This window comes from Dermacentor albipictus, chromosome 10, assembly GCF_038994185.2.
Source record: "Dermacentor albipictus isolate Rhodes 1998 colony chromosome 10, USDA_Dalb.pri_finalv2, whole genome shotgun sequence".
NCBI classification, from domain to species: Eukaryota; Metazoa; Arthropoda; class Arachnida; order Ixodida; family Ixodidae; genus Dermacentor; species Dermacentor albipictus.
In genome coordinates, this window is record NC_091830.1 from 18,705,022 (window position 1) to 18,722,568 (window position 17,547).

Here is a 17,547-nt window from a genome sequence, read left to right on the forward strand (position 1 = left end):
TAAGCCACGAATGCACTTTCCTTTTTCTTTATTGCTGGGAAGCGAAACTGTGGCACTTACACTAAACACATCGTAAATCAATGACCAGGCAGACTTAAACACAAGACAAAGAGAAGGAACCAGTCAAGAGAGTCACTAGAATGCACGTGAATCCCGTGTATTTCAATTATTTTTTCTCCTGGAATAAGTTTCGTTTCTCGGGATAGTTCGACATGTCTATTTATCATTCTTGCTCTCCGGAGACTACACAATCCAAAAAGGAAGATGAGATCCTATGGCAAGGTTCTGTCTTTTGTCGCAAGAAGGTGTTTGATGATGATAGGATTATTTTGATGTGAATTTCTACAACGTTCGCGTTACAAATCACCCAAAATACTGCATCACAACAATCAATGAAGGAATCACCAATAGTTTCTGGCTTTTTTACGACATCTTCCATTTGTGCCTCAGGGAACAAGGAATCCCATAGCCCTCTGCCACGTCTTGACAGGAAGCGTCAATGAATGAATGAATGAATGAATGAATGAATGAATGAATGAATGAATGAATGAATGAATGACAGACAGACAGACAGACAGACAGACAGACAGACAGACAGACAGACAGACAGACAGACAGACAGACGGACGGACGGACGGACGGACGGACGGACGGACGGACGGACGGACGGACAGACAGACAGACAGACAGACAGACAGACAGACAGACAGACAGACAGACAGACAGACAGACAGACAGACAGACAGACAGGATCAAACGCGGGTGCACATAAAAGTGTTGAGTGCATGCTCGGCATTGCTCGTTGCCGAACAAATCTAACAAAAACGCATGCGTGCAACGCAAGGAAAAAATTGTTCTTTGGCCGTTCTGCTGACTCAGCGCAATCGGCCGTGTGTATATTTGCCCGTACATCAGGTGCGAAAATAAACGTGTTCGTCAGCAGTCCAATAAGGTGGAAGGCTCTCGCGAGAACACCTGATCAAAGTTTCCAGCGTTGCCGTCCCTGCAGCGCATCTCATGATGGAAAACGTCTGAGGCGCGCGCGAGCGTACGCCTCGCGTGCACGGCTGGAATAGGAGGAGGAGGAGGAGGCATCAGGCAAACACGGCCGGCACGAAACGTGGCCTGCATTATTCTCTCCTCCTTCGGCGCCTCGTTAGCTCGGCGCGCCGGTGTTGCGAGAGTGGCGAAAAGCCCGGAAACTGCTTTGCCTAACGAGTTTGTGGACGTTCTTCGCGATGGATGCGTAGAGCCGACAAACCAAGAAGACAATAAACGCGAAGAAACTTTCCTCTGGAGAGCGTCTAAAGGACGCAAGGGCTGCGACTCGGAGAGAATGTACCGTATCAGCGCGAATATAGGCCTTAGCGCGTTTGCGTATACGTTTCGATACCCCGAACTACGCGACTTGGTAACCACACTGCATGCAGCGTTACCTTAAAAAGGAGTAAACTCATGATCATCAGCCTATTTGTGTACATTGCCGAATGAAAGCCTTTCCCATTGATCTCCATAGACCCCGATCTTGAGCCAGTTCACACCATCTCATATTTGCAAATTCCGTAGGTCCTTGCACCATGTGGTTTTCTGCCGTTCTCGACTGCGCTCCCTTTCCCTTGGCAACCATTCTGCAGCTCAAACATACTGTCGGTTACCCACCCTACGCATTACATATGGCCCTCCCGAGTTGATTTCTTCCTCTCAATGTAAGCTATAGAACATTGGCTACCCCTATTTGATTTCTAGTCCACACCGCTGGTCTTCCTATCTCTTAAAGCTCCTATCATTTTTCGTTTATCATCACTCGTTGCGCGGTCCACACCTTCCTTTGAAGCTTCTTTTAGAGCGCAGCTGCTAAAATAACCAATTCTTGCGGCCAGCGTTGGCAGCGTCGGCGCAACTGAACGAGCGAGCGCCGCGAAGAATGAAAGCGAACGCGGAGCGAAGTGATAGATGAAAGAAAGGACATAGCGAAGTGCAGGAGGGGAGGGGGCAGTAGAACGATGATGCGGAAAGCGGAGGAGGAGTACAGGGGAGACGGCCTGCGCATGCGCTGAGTTGCCGGTGGCCACGGTATCCGCAGCCGCGTGGGCGATCTCATCTGCACTTCCGAGGGGGGGGGGGGGGGATGCTGCGGTGTGGGGAGGGCCACGCTCATCCACGGCGCCTGCTGCTGAGGTCAGTCCGCGGTACCGGCGTGTGGACGGGGAGCACTGCTCCTGCAAGGGGCGATGGCGAGCGGCTACGAGTAAGGCTCGATGCAATGCTCCCTTGGGTGTTGTCGCCGCTGACACTGGTGGCAAGACTTCCCCGCGACGAAAGGCCGCTCTCGTGGTTGGTGGAACTAAAGCGTGAGAACAAACTCGTCGTGCTGCGCAAGACGGACTGTGCGGCGACGATGGCTACGATATGGCGTCAGAGTACAGTGCGCGTCGTCTGTATGGAAACAAAGCGCTGCATGAACGGAGGTCTGTCTGCCGCGGCTGCTGTCAATCGCTCCCACGCGTCAACCAAACCTCTGCCTCTCGTGTTCTCCCCATCAGCGAGGCAGATGCGCCGCACTCCGCTCCATTTGGAACGTGCCGCCCTGGACAGGTTGTCCGCGCAAGCAAATATATCGCGAAATGAAAATACATGTAGAGCTGCGCTCAAATTTCGCATTAGGAAGTATCGTAATAGTCGGTAAATTTATTAGACTGCCGAGTATGCTGTAATGTTACTATCATATTGGCGGGTAGGGTTTAAGGACTGAAAGCAACGCGTTCGAGTTACCATAGTGGGAGCTCCACATTTATTTTTGGCCACCTGGGGTTCTTCAACGTGCACCAGATGTTCCGTGCACGCGCATTTTTTTTTCACTTCGCTCCAAGCGCAAGCGGAAATCGAGCCCGCGGCCTCATGCTCAACAACATAATGCCAACGCCAAACTAGTATGTATGTATGTATGTATGCATGCATGCATGCATGCATGCATGTATGTATGTATGTATGTATGTATGTATGTATGTATGTATGCATGCATGCATGCATGCATGCATGTGTGTGTGTGTGTGTATGTATGTATGTATGTATGTATGTATGTATGTATGTATGTATGTATGTATGTATGTATGTATGTATGTATGTATGTATGTATGTATGTATGTAAGGCACTGGATTTCGATGTATCTTTACCTTGTTAGGTGAGTGTTCCTTACACTTTTATGTGTTCATTGCTGTTAGCCCTTTTTCGTTATTTCAATAAAGACTCAGGATCCATTACATTTTATTCACTATTTTCCACATGCATGCTCATCCTCGTGTCAGTGTCCTATTTCTCCATGTCAGTACCCCATTTAATTACTTTTTCTGTAGTTCTTTTTCTATGTCCACACATGGTACAATCAGTGTTTAAAACAAACAATTAAAACGCGTGTCCGTGAACACAAAGCTAAATTAGGAGATGGCGCTCCTATACCTCCGTCACTTCATCATGTTAAAATTAGGACTAAAGGAGACACTCAACTGAGTAACTCTTCATACCACGTATACATAGTCCAGTAAATTATATAATGAAGTTATTAATGACACACCTACTCTTTATAAAGGCTTCAATTTTCTGACAGCCTGTGCGATTCTGCCTTAATTCTGACTCAGGTGGACGTGTCGGTTATGTTTCCCTCACCCTTGTTTACCTGTAGGAAGTATTTTTGAAGCTATTGGCCATGAAGTTTGCGCACTTGTCGTTCTCAGGCGCGGATAGCGCTAAGGACTTGTGCGATGTAAAGGAACATAAAGACATGACAATGCACTGTATCGTTGTTGCACGTCACTTTTTAAGTACGCAGCGGTCCCTAGTTTGTCAACTTTTCGTGTGCTTTAATTTTGTCTTCATCCTTCGCACAATTCCCACCTGAAAATGAATGACCAACTAGCCAACGCTTTCACGTTAATAGACGGCTTTCGAACGACCTGAATAACATAGCCAAAGACGGGCAAGTGGAATGCTTACAGCGGTGGTTCTCTATTACAATTATTATTATTATTATTATTATTATTATTATTATTATTATTATTATTATTATTATTATTATTATTATTATTATTATTATTATTATTATTATTATTATTATTATTATTATTATTTGTTGTTGTAGTAGTAGTATCAGTAGTAGTAGTAGTAGAAACAGTAGTAATAGCAGCAGTATGTATTTTCTCTAATATGTACGCTACCAGTCCTATTATTTTTGTGCAATGCTTTAATGGTTGTCTAAGATGTGTATACATTTTTCCACTGTATATTAATAATGTATGTATATTATGTTTTGTTATATGCCCAATATATATACTCTTTTAGTCCTTCTGTGTCGCCCTCCTTACCCAATGCCTCATACGAGGCCTGTAAGGAGATTTTAATAAATAAATAAGTAGTAGCAGTAAAGTAGTAGTAGTAGTAGTAGTAGTAGTAGTAGTAGTAGTAGTAGTAGTAGTAGTAGTAGTAGTAGTAGTAGTAGTAGTAGTAGTAGTAGTAAGATGAAAATGCATAGTGGAGTTTTCTTCGTTTGGTGGCACCAGCTACCCATATTGCACTCGATTATTAATATAAGACTAAAGAAATCCTTAAAAAATAATAAATCTCATTAGGCGACACTTGAATAAAATAAAAAGGAAATGTATCCGCCCGTACGGCAAGAATCTCTTTTGAAAAGTTTCGGTCGAAACAAAGGCCGCGCAAGTCCTGGACGCACAAGTTTGTTTCAGACGCTCCCTAAGTTCGCGCGAATGCGGTAAGCACATTTCTGCGCGCAACCTAAAGCGGAGGGGGAAAGAAATGAATAAAAAATAAACTAGGTTAAGAGTAATTCTGTATGTGCGCTGATTCTCGAGCCTCCGGGCACAAAGAGAAAAACAAAAAAAAAGGGCGAATCGCAGACAAACTTGACAGCATTGTAACACGCGCTTGCGCTGTGCTGAATAGCACGCGACGGCGGATTCTCGTCCGAGTGTGCTTATACGAACGTCCAAAGTGCGACCGCCTGCAAGCGCACGAAAGAAGAGACAAATACGACACGTCCAACGCACTTGTTGGAATGTACGTTAGGCTTAGCTTTCGTAAAACGTTTCTATTAAATGTTGCGCAAAGAGACGGCTGATGTCCGTTGTAATATTTTACGTCCAAGTGCATGCAAGCAACTGTTCAATGCTTTTTTCTCATCGCAATAGATTTACCCGTTCATTTTTTGTGCCGAGTTTCGCAGCGTAGCATATAGGTCCATAGAACACAGCGGTAGAAAGCTTCGCTTAGAAGGAAAAAGAAAGAAAGAAAGAGTGAGTCGTCTAACTTATACGCAACAAAGACATCAGGCGCAGCTAGGCACACTAATTTTTTTAAAAGAAAGATGCGATAACTTGATGTCAACATGCACTCCCGACTACATATGCAACTGTCGAAGCAAGGCGCATCTTATTCGTAAGCGTATTACAGTTTACCTATTACCCGCCCGCGGAAGACGTCGACTGCATGAGCAGCGATGGGAGCGCCAGGGCGCGGCGCTTTCTTCAACCACGGTGCACTAGCACCGTTCTGTGTTGGTTCACTGTCCTTGCGAATACGGTAAAGATTTCCCGAAAACTACGCGAGAGAATTGCAACTGGCGTAATTAAGTGCCACAGATGGAGTAACCGAAGGCCGGATGCAGGAGGTATAGCTTCTTCCATTCAAACACGAATAATGATGGACTGTCGATATCTTAATGTGCTAGTCATTTTTTTTTTTTATTCCAACGCGTTACAGGCTCCATGCACAGAAGGCAAAGGCGATAGGATAATTGGTTGAGGATCTTCTAGTTGGTTCCTCGTAGTTATGGAGTAGTAAAATCTCCTTTTGGTATACAGTCAACCATGTTGCGTTTTCCATATATAAACTTTACTTGATTACCGACTCAAAAAACACAAGCTACTCATTGTCCACGGCCATTACGAGGTAGGAAAGCCCTTTGTTTAACTTTGGCTGACGCAATGCCGCACGTCCAACGTCCCTTAAGACGTGGTAGTGCCTTCAGAGCTGGTATATAAAGACCACGTATATAAGGAACGCTTACCACATGACCCTCATTAACACATCTTGCTCGCCTTCTCCCACTACTTTCGCGTTTCAATTTCTCCAGAATCATTTCACTTAGGACGGCCAAATAACAAACAGGGTATCCCCGCCTCACCTTGTCTTCCCAAGTGTCTAGTAAAGTTTTCCTCCATCAAATGTGGGCAAGATTTCTTAAAGGACGCAGTCAAACAGGAGCAGGCTATAGCATTCGTAACAACCTTCGAGTGCCCCGAGTGAAAATCGAGAACTGGTTTAACAGACCGGGTAGAACAGATCCAGCAGGTGTGTGGTCCCCGAAACCTGATCCTCAAGTCCAAAAGCGTTCCTTACATGCATGGCCTTTCGCACCGCTTGAAGAAGGTTGGAGCATGGTACGGCATTAATGCCCTTTATTTTTACAGCGAAGAACAAGTTGGGGAGGATTTGTGCTGCCGTTCATAACCTGGCAGGGGGGAAGTGCAGATGCGGAACAACGAGTGTTCGGCATTCAGCACCGGCAAAAGCATGATCAATGCAAGAAAGGAGTGGTGTCTGAAATTCCCTTCTCGTGCTGGGCGCGGTACACTGGCCAGACGAGATGCGGCAATGTATACGCCTTAGGGGAACGTATGGCTTCCCTGAGGAGTTAGCCATCTTCGAATCTTGCCTTGCACTGCAAGAAATGCGGCAGTGGCTGCGCTCCAGTGTCTTCAAAAAACCAAAGCACTATCGAGGTACGGGGACAAATTGGTCTGAGAGATAGTCGAAGCCTACTTCACTGACAAGGCAGGAGACCCGTATGTTGCGCGTCCGTCTGTTTCGCTCCATGAGACAGATTACCTTGACAAGTTTCCTTAGACCCGCCGTGGTTGCTCAGTGGCTATGGTGTTGGGCGGCTAAGCACGGAGGTCGCGGGATGGAATCCCGGCCACGGCGGCCGCATTTCGATGGAGGCGAAATGCGAAAACACCCGTGTACTTAGCTTGAGGTGCACGTTAAAGAACCCCAGGCGGTCGAAATTTCCGGAGTCCTTCGCTACGGCGTGCCTCAGAATCAGCAAGTGGTTTTGGCACGTAAAACCCCATATAACTGAACTGAATTGAAGTTTCTTTAGGGATTTTCTGATGTTGCCATTTCATGCCAAGTGCGCCTTTTACAGCGTCATTTTCGGTTGTTGTCGCCTGCATCATCGCTTATCTATATACGTGAGCTTTCAATAAAGTTGTCTATTGATATAGTCTGCGCTTGTCTGCGTATCTAGATAACTTGTGTAGTTCGCACCGTCTAGCGCTGTCAATAGTTTCATCATATCATGGAATACCAACCAGCCCAACGTATATCGTTCTTCTGAAGCGCAATCTCTTGGTCTCTGCATGGAAGAACCTACACAGTACCGGGTGTAGTGCTTCGCGTCTCCCACTTCGTTAAAGTCAATGCGGAGGGGAGAATGCGCGCGTACGTGCGGTCTTGAAAACCCAACGCTGGACTGAAAGGCGGCGCTGCGCGGGTTTCATGCACGATAATTGGGATTCATCGCGATCGAGAATTTTAAGAACGCATCGCTCGCGAGGCGAAATGCAGGGGCAGTGGAAGTGGCGGCGAATGGCCTCCTCAGCGCGGTAATGTTGTAGGTATTCATTCGCAAATGCTTACGATGCTGCACACGTCAGTCGAGTTCTTACGCCTGTACCAACGCACACACACAAAAAAAGCCTACAAAAACACCGCGCGCGTAATGCGAAAGATGCGGGTTCCACTCCACCCAGCTGCGGCAAGTAATATTTTCGTCCACTTTCATTTTCCTTCACGTTATCATATATACCTACGTTTCAATTTTACATAACCATTCACGTCACCGCCCCCCCCCCCTTGCCTTCTTCTGGCTTCATTGCCTGTTCGTATAGTTTTGACTCTTTGTCCTTTGGATCCCCTTATTCTTGTCAATTATCGCAAAAGCCCTACTTTGACGAGTTTCAGAATGGGCATTTCAATTAAGAACACATTCTTTGAATTTACTTACAGTGTCACCACTCTGGCGGTGAAGCAGGGGCCCGCGTACACGAGCTCGAGAAGTACTGACGCGCGTCATTGTTCCCTACCGAACTACACACCGCTCGGGTTCTCAAAGCACGCGGTTCCAGAGCACGCACGCGTTCGGCTGCGCGATCACGTGAGCCGCGACCACTCCTCTCTCAACTTCTCAATTAAACTAGAAGACCGCTACATCGATGCCGCCGATACCGCCGCCGCAGTGCCGTACACGCAATTATCGGAAGGCAGCTTGACTACTAACGCGCGGCGCTGGTTCGGACGCCTCCGCACCATCGCGCTCTCAACAGGGCCGGCGCATGCGCGGTCACGGACGCGCGCGCCACATACGTACAGACACACCACGCGCGAGGGCACAGCGCATGCTTGCAGCGGTGATCGGCGGCTCCCTTTTATCTGCGGCGCCGATCAAAGGGCAATCGACCGACCGACCGGGGGTCACGTTCATCCGGGGTTACTCGGCGCGGGCAGAAGATCGGGGACCGGGGGGATGGGGGGTCGAGCGCCGCGATCTGTGCAAGACGTGCTTGCCGTGCGGGCGTCGTGAAACCGCGAAAGCAACGCACGCTGTTGCCTGGCGAAGAGATTTCGCGCTTTTATTTCCGAGCTCGCAAAACGCCGTTCGTTCCATTGAGTTTTCCCACCATAGATTTACTCGGAGGGGACGCTGGCGGGGCGATCGAGCGGCTACCGTGGGAATGCCGGGATATTGAACATGGATTTGTCTAATTTTGGCACTTGTGTCGGCTTCAGACGGTCTTGTGGCGTTACTTATTACGCTAAAGCATTTCTAAATTTTTTAATTTTCTATACATAGTGCGACCATAAATCTCTTAGCACGTACACACACGTACACACAAACATACATCTCATATATATATATATATATATATATATATATATATATATATATATATATATATATATATATATATATATATATATATATCGCTGCATTCATAACGCAAAGCTTCCCCGAAACTGATCAATTATGCAAATTCACAAGGCAGTTTGAAGCCAGAAGGACGCAGTTTTTAGGCCAATCTATGTGCTATCCATTCCCGTTCTGGTTAAATCACCACATACTTGCATATCCCGTGGAAACTAAAAATATGCTAGTAATTCTGGTACGTTCCTCGCATGCGCAGTTTCAACTGTTTTGCGGATCTCTCCCCTGTAATCACCTTAAAACCCCCAGGCACGTGGTTGGTAAAGTGAGGAAAATGAACTCCGTCGTCTACATCGTGGCGAGCATATAGAGTCCCCATGCACAGTAATTTAGGCTCTACTCGCAAATGCATAAATTGAAACGCAACTCTAGCATGAAAAAGTACGGGAGTAAGTACAAAAGCGACGTCCGTTCTAAACTCTGAGAAAAGTTTGCACTCTTTGGCTCTTGTCCCCGAATAGTAACCATCTATCTCGTGTGCCTTTCTTGTTTCTCTATATGGGCAACCAGCGCTGAAGCAAGCGTGGCAACAACAGTGTCGTAACACGCAGCCTAGCGAGCGGTGGAAGCAGTTTTCAGCAGTGCATGCTGGTGATTTCGCGTCATTAATGTCCTCGCTCATCTTGAGGTACATGTGTCCAGATTCTCCCCTCGCTTGGACCCAGCGTGCTGAAACGCATGTGCGCATGCGCGTGCGCTTCTCCAACGCGCATGGGTATGACCAGAGCTTGGCTGGACGCACAGAGGCTAAAGCGAACGTTGACGTATAAGCGCGCGTATGTTATCATCCAAAAATATCCCACCATTTCCGTGTCCTCTTTATCGGACGGTACCAGCACTTTCCTGAAGATAACATTTATTGACAGGAAAGACAGAGAGGTCCACCTGAGCTAGTGCGCTCTAGTCTGCATACTTCAGCTGCGAACTCAAACTAACGCGGAGCATCTCCTGGGGACGTATTCTGGGACAATCAGTTTGGGCGATACTGTCGCCAGTGCCACCAGGCGCACGCTGATTGGCTGGTTGAGCAAAACCAAATGAACTGATTGGCTGGTCGAGCACTACGTCCCGCGAAGACGACTATATCGCCGAATGTGAACGTCCGATATTACTTCCCATATTTCAGTGGGAAGTAAGGAGCGCAGAGCGTTAAATAAAGAAAATGGAACATAAAAAAGTGGGCGATCGCTGTTTGGGGACAAGGGCCGCAGTTTTCTAGCGATGCCTGTTCCGATGCCATTCCTATTCACGCAATTTGTCAGAGGTCGCAGCGCGATATATATATATATATATATATATATATATATATATATATATATATATATATATATATATATATATATATATATATATATATATATATATATATATATATATATATATATAGTGCAACTGATGGCGGTCTGCTGCGGAAGAATGTTAGTTGCCCTTCGCTCCTTGAAAAGGCAGGAAATGTGTCGAGTTATCTCCTGAACGACACTTCGCAATGTGGTGAGCGCTGATCAAATCATGGATCCGGGACCTCACAGCGGTGAGACCGTAATGCTAAGCATTTCTATCACATTCACCGTTGCATCACCACTGATTGTTCATTTTGTTGTTGTTGTTGTAGAAGTGTTATTTACTAACGCAGCGCGCACCTTATTTTTGTCTTTATTGTCCCTTTAAATAACCACGATTGGTAGTGATTAACAGTGCTAGGACAAGTAACGTGTAGCATATCGCTGAAGCCAACTTTTCAACGGGGGCCCTCGTCTTCCTTAGCGCGTTGCCTGAATGCACCAGCTTGCCCAGGACGACATCCAATATCGTACAGCGCGCTGTGATTCTCGACGACGTACCACTCTCGTAGCTCGAGTTAAGTATAGCGCCTTGCGTAGCCCCGGTGAGCGCGTGGGAAGCGCACCCGTCTACCACTTCCGCTCTGAACTTTGCCCTTTCCTCCCCGCTTCTTCTCTCGCTAATACCTAAAGCGGGCCTCAGGTAAGTTACTCAGGCGTCATACACTTCCCTTCGCATGCAGCACCTGCACTGAACAGAATGGCTACGGTGTATACGCGGCAGAAGGGGATGGGGAGAGGGTGAGAAAGTGGAAAGGGGAAGTGGAGGAAGGGGGCGGCAAGGGGGGAGAGGCTCGCGGTTTTTACACGGAAAGCGGCTACTTGATTGCTTTTCTACGGTTGTTCTTTAGCAATGGCGAAGATGCCGCGGGTCTGTCTCGTGCTGGCTAGTTTTGAACGGCCGTCAAGACAATGTCATGGTTCGGATGCAGCAGTCGACGGGAAGGGAACAGCGGAGGATGGGAAAGCGCGCGGGTGAGGAGGTTGCGGGTTCGCGCAGTCTTTTTTCCGCTTCAGTGTGTGTGTGCGCGGGCGCGTCAGACCCGAGTGGAAAATTGAAAATGATCCCGCACGGTAGTAGCCGAACCGCACAGAGGGACCGCACGCTTGATAGACGGGAGCATTCCGCCCCCCCTCCTCCTTCCTCACTCTCCCCTCTTCTCGAGGGCAGCGGCAGCCGACACCCTCGAGACGTCTGTTGAGATGCGTGTGCGTGTGTGTGCCCAAATATAAGAGATTAGCTTGATGTCAATGAAGTCACACTGATGTACTGGGGATGAAGCTAAACGAGGGAAATTCTCGCCACCATTTTAATTATCCACTGTTAACCAGCCTTTCTTCCTCCGTACGGATGCAAATAGGGAGAAAGAGCGGGAGAATGCAAAGAAAGGAAATGTAGGGAACACGGCGTCAAGAGCACGTGACCAGCATAAACTGATCTAATGACACTTTCTATAGTTTTTCCTTTCTAGGTACGATGACGTCAGGCGAAACCTGGTTAGCAAATGCCAGCTAATTTGGAATCCAGCTTTCCTTTTACGGACATCCACGGGAAACAAAAAGTAAGAAGAGGAGCAGTGGTCTAGGTACTGGCGGTTATAGCCTTGCCAAAGCATGCCGACATTTGCTCCGCCTGAACGTCTCCTTCTGTAGGAACAAACATATGTCCCAAAGTTAAACGCAGTGTAAGCAGCGTTTAGACAACGGCGCCAATACAGATACGGATCACAGCTTGAATGTCAGGGCTACAATCTTATCTGTTGTCGTCACGCCGGCATTCGCGCTGGGGAGGTTCCTGATCGGCTGAGTACCTTGGTCACGCAGAGCTGGTGTGGTGGAGACCACACGGAGCAAGCAAAAATAAGAATACATCGTGTTGCTCCAAAGCTTCAAACGCCACATGCTTCGGCAACCTATTAATGTCCACTACAGGACGAAGGCCTCTCCCACTGATCTCCAATCACCCCTGTCTTGAGCCAACTGACACCATCTATGCTTGCGAATTTCCTCATTTCGTCACACTACCTATAGTTACCTGCCGTCCACGATTGCGCTTGCCTCTTCTTGGCACATATTCTGCAACTCTGATAGACCACAGGTTGCTTGCACTGCGATTTTCGTGACAAGTCCGACTCCGTTTCTTCACCTTAATCTCCACTAGAATATCGGCTACCCCCGTTTGCTCTCTAACAGACTCCGCTGTCTTCAGGGGCGTAGACAAGGGGAGGGCACCTCCAAGTTTCTGCCCCATATGCTAGTATCGGTAGAATGCTATGACTGCATGCCTTTCTCTGTACGGATAGAGCTAGCTGCTGGTCACGACGTGGTAATGCCTGCCGTATATGTCCTCCAACGCACTTTTATTTTTCTGCAAATTTTCTTCTCATGATCGCGGTCAATAGTGACTACTTGGAGTTTGTGAACCTACTCCTTATTTATTTGTTTAACAAAACTGCCGGCTTCGTTTTGGAAGCCGAGGCAGGAGTGGTACATGCATGATTTTATACTCATTTCCTCCAAGGGAAACAAAATAAAAGTGTAGTAAACAAGGCAAACGTTTCCTAATACACAATTCATTACGAACAAATACTATGACGCCATCACATTTGCTGACAATAGGAAAGGCGTAAAAAAAAAAAAACTTCGAACCGAGCCCTTCAAATGATGGCGGATTGGCCCGCGCAGCAGTCGATCGCAGATCGAGCCACTATAGCCAAACTACGCGTCCAGATACGCTCTCTTGAATTTGGAATTCGCCCCGGTGAGACTCGAAGGAGGTGGCAACTCACGATTCTGCCACTTTGACGCCGACTCGAACGACCTAGCTTGACGCTTGCCAAGCGGCCTCCAGCGCACGAACTTCATCGGTGGCTTGCGCTCGACGCCGACGACTAGATTATCGCATCTGCTCCCGCTGACGTTCTTCGGAGGCAAAGTCACTGACCGCAATCTTCACTTTCGCACGGGCACGTTGTCGGTCGCGTCTCTGCTGTCGACGCCTCTCCTCGTACTCGGCTTGTTCGGCCGCGCGCACCATGCGTGGTCTTCCCACTTTTCCCGTTTTTTGTTGGAGTTGCAACTGTTGCACTGGTCTACCTCTGCAACCCACAATGCGGTTCTTACACACCGCAGTGGCTACCGCGGCGCACGTCCTCATGTTTTCTCGCCACAACTGGCGCGCCGCCATATTGACGGCAGACGACAGCAGACGGCAGCCGGCAGCAACGGCGGCCAGCGCGGGTGCGCTTCCCCACTGCACAGTTGCGGCGTGCGGTGAAGTCACGTGACCTTTCTTTCTGCTGCGCCTTACTATCGTTCGTTATCTTTTTTATTCACTTTACGGACGTTAGCCAGCCCAGATAGCCCCCTCGCCCCCTACGAGACCAAGCAGCACGGCCATATTTTTTGTTCACATTACGGACGCTAGCCAGCCCAGATACACCCCCCCCCCCTCCCACGATACAACGCATACGCTCACTCACACAGGTCCATCAGGTAAACAGCTTCAATGTAAAAGGAAACATCAGAATGTGTAACAGAAACAAATAGAAACAATGAGTGCATGACATTGTAAGTAGGCCCGCACTGAAGATAAGAAAACCGGGAGTGGTCGAGTTCTCTTGATCGAGAGCACTCTTTGCGGAAGGGCGTACTATTCGCGTAGTCTTGGGTAAGAAGGAAGAAAGATACGCGTTACGGCATTAAAATTATTTTATTGTGCTTACCTCTTGTCTGTCGCAATTAATTAAATTGTATGTAGGTGTCCCGATTATATACATTGTTTGTAGACGGCGTAGTTTGCGGGGAGTTTCAGTGTCTGGAGCCCAGATTGCAATCTCAGATCGGTGTCTGAAATGGGCCGGTCATAAGTATTATAGATAAGTCTAAGTGCTTTCGTTTTCGACAATGTCTATACCAATCTTAGTGTGCGTGTCCCAGGTAGTATATGCATATTCGAGCATTGGCCTAATGATCGTCTTAGATGCCGTAAATTTGGTAGCACTGGTGCAGTTTTTCAAACGATGCTTTAATAGCCACAACTTTTTTATTGCTGCCAAGGAAACGCACCGAACATGTGCGTTTTTTATTGTAGGTCACATTAGTAACACTTGTTATTCCGAGATATATGAATTCAACTACTTGTTTAATATGTATATTCTTTATCTTGTACGCGCCAACTAGCGGATGTTCTTACGCGTAATAACCATGTGCAAGCATTTTGTTATGTTCAAGGTCATATGCCACAGGAGACACCAGCCGTGTATTCAAAGAGTGGGTTAAACTTGACTGGTTAAAACTTTTGACTTGCCTTGACTAAACGATACAGTCATATACACAAAAAACGGTGCCGAACGGGACATTTGCAGGCAAAGTCCTTCAGTTTAATAAATAAGTGACCCTACAACGGAGCCTTGCAGTACCGTGTGTGTGTGTGTGTGTGTGTGTGTGTGTGCGTGTGCGTGTGCGTGTGCGTGTGTGTGTGTGTGTGTGTGTGTACAAAAGTCGGTAATTGTCTTCGTTATGCTTGTCTCTATGTTTGAGGACTAGGACTACTTTGGCGTCATCCAATCGTTAGGCAGATCCCCTTCCTTTAAGCTTTCGTTAAATATCACGAACAGGTATTTGGCGGACTATTCCGCGAACCGATTAAGAAAAGCATTAGGTATGGCGTGAGGACTTGCATATTTTTTTAGCAACCAAGTTTAGCAGAGACGAAAAGATGCCTTCCTCAGGTATGGCAAGATCTGGAAGCTCGAAACCAACGCTGTGACCATCAGCTTTTTTAGCGGGTTCGCGTAAAAATACCGATGAAAAAACTTGTCAAACGCTTCCGCAATGCTCTAAGCGTCGGCAACTTCGACGTCATTAAACTTTATATTATCAACAGGGTTGATCCGCTTCGTTATATGCATCCAAGACTTTCTTAAGTAGGTTTTTTTAGGAAGCTGCCATGCTATGATTTAAAAAGTGGTGTTCGCATGATTTCAAGTGGGCTCTAAGATTTGCTCCCAGTGACGCTAAGACGGAGTGGCTTGACTGAGATGATTATAATCGCTTTAATCGCCGTTTTAAGTGGAGGATCCTGCGGGTAAACCATGGGATTCTTCGATTTTTTCTTTTCTTTTTCGCTTTCTGGGAACGTATTTCCTTATGCATTCATTCACGGTATACTCTTAAAGTGCAGCCACAGCTCATTGACGCCTAGGAAACCATGTCTTTGTTTTTGGCAAAAAAATTAAAGTGGAAATCTTGTTCTAAGTGGTCGAGAATACTTTCTTCTTCGGCGCTGTTGAAATCTAAGGATTCCTTCGTAGGTTCACGCGATCTTGTTATCGTGAAGTTTCATTTAAAAAAAAAACATTTTCTGATCCCTTATTCCGGGTAGAAACATCCACAGAAAGGCCCTTTCATGAACGGTTTCAGAAACAAAAGCAAGGTCAAGTATGGTGCTGGCATGGGACGTGACACGCGTTGATGTCTGCACAAGCTGTGGGAGATTAAAACAGTACGCAGTGTCGAGCAACACATTAGACTGAGCGCCCAAGGCGGTAGTGAGCACGGTTCTCAATCTATTGCGGGTTCGTTGAAGTAGCCACACATGATAAGCTTGTTGCAGAGTTTCGTGTTGTTTTGAAGGAATGCATGCAGTGAGTGAAGCACTGCACCGTCAGCGTTGGGAGGCCTACAGACTACACCGACTACACCGATTAGACTGGCAGGCTGCGTACGCACACATGATGAGCAAGGATCCAGACCATTTCAATACTCGTCTCGTGAGGAATATTAGTGAAGTCAATTCCCTTTCTTAGAATAATAGCAACGACATCCCCTCTTGCACCACGATCCCTCCTGACCACTATGCGAGAGCTTGGTACTATGTCCGTATCCCTTGCTGTTTTCGCATACTCACGTTTCAGTTAGGAGCATCTCATCAGAACGAAAGGTCAGAAGTGTGGCTTTCTAGTTTTATTCGTTATGCTCCAAGCACTAGCAGTGATATAGTAAGCTCCCGTATAGGCAGGAGCACACCCGCTGATTTCATGTTCTGTTTTCGCTTTGATCTGTCGCTTGGTTTGTTTAGGGCACCTAGTCATTTGCCATTTAAGAGGACGGTCTTGTTGGGTATCATCCCACCTGAGTAGCCTGCCGTTAATCTTTACCTTGTGGTAAGTCAACGCCACTTTGTCGTGATTGTCCCCGTTTTCTTTTGTGCATTAATTTTTTTTTGATCACCGAACACGAGGCGAGAAACCCTCAAAAATATTGAAAGGGATACTTTTAAGACTGCCACAGTTATTGAGAATTTTCTCATCCCTATCATCAACTAGTTTAAATATGACTATATAGTCGGGACTTGTTCTCACATGGCGTCCCAAGCCTATGAGTACGCTCTAAACATTTAGAACTTTCAGTACGCCCTCAAGATTTTCTTGGTAACTTCATGTTCTAAAACCTTCTGCTGTTCATCCTTCTTTTTTTCTTTTTTTGAAGCACATAAATAATTGTTCCATCTACTCCTGTTTTACAAATCGTCTACTTTGGGAATCAGATGATCGACGATTGTTTGTAGTTCACCTATATATTGCACGGGTATTACGTGACAGCGGCTGCGATACCGTCTACTTTCCTGTCAATAGAATTCAGTTTATCTTCAGGCCACTGGCTTGAAGAACTCGTGCTTACCTTGATCTCTCGCATTTCATGCATTATGTTTTTTAGGCACTTCATCCGTAGACAGTCCAGGATTAAATCCAACGTCCCGGCCCGCAAGAAGAAATATATCTACAAGACAAAAGTACACATTTGTCAGCGACCGTTGGACCGGCACAATCAACAGATATGGGTTATTACTACGCCCGCTGGGAATTTGGTGATAGTAGCTCACCTGGATGAAAAACAAGAACGGATTGTTCTGATGCACTGTCCTCATGCGTTCGCCAAGCCCACTGAACGGTTTCCGCCCCTTGGCTGCTATTATGTAGCCCAGCACAAGTGACGTAGACGGTGGTGGCTCTAGCTATCGACTATTCAGAGGTTTACTTTCCCTTCCCCTAGTACACGGTAGCAAACCGGAGGCTTTAACTCTGGTTAACTTCCCTGCCTTTCTCTCATTTTTATCGCTCTCTCGCTCTCTCTCTTTCAGAGGC

General features: G+C 46.9%; 1 protein-coding gene across 10 annotated transcripts in view; it reads right to left on the reverse strand.

Annotated features, from left to right (window-relative positions):
• The window catches only part of LOC139050528 (achaete-scute homolog 1a-like), a 497,333-nt gene extending 479,991 nt beyond the window's left edge, over nt 1-17,342 (reverse strand). For all 10 annotated transcript variants that reach the window (XR_011508925.1, XR_011508926.1, XR_011508927.1 and 7 more), the window contains exons 1-2: nt 17,286-17,342; nt 17,084-17,182 (exon numbers count right to left, since the gene is read on the reverse strand). The gene's annotated coding sequence lies outside the window, so the exon portion shown is untranslated. The remainder of the gene's footprint in view (nt 1-17,083; nt 17,183-17,285) is intronic.
• Between the last annotated feature and the right edge of the window lie 205 nt (nt 17,343-17,547).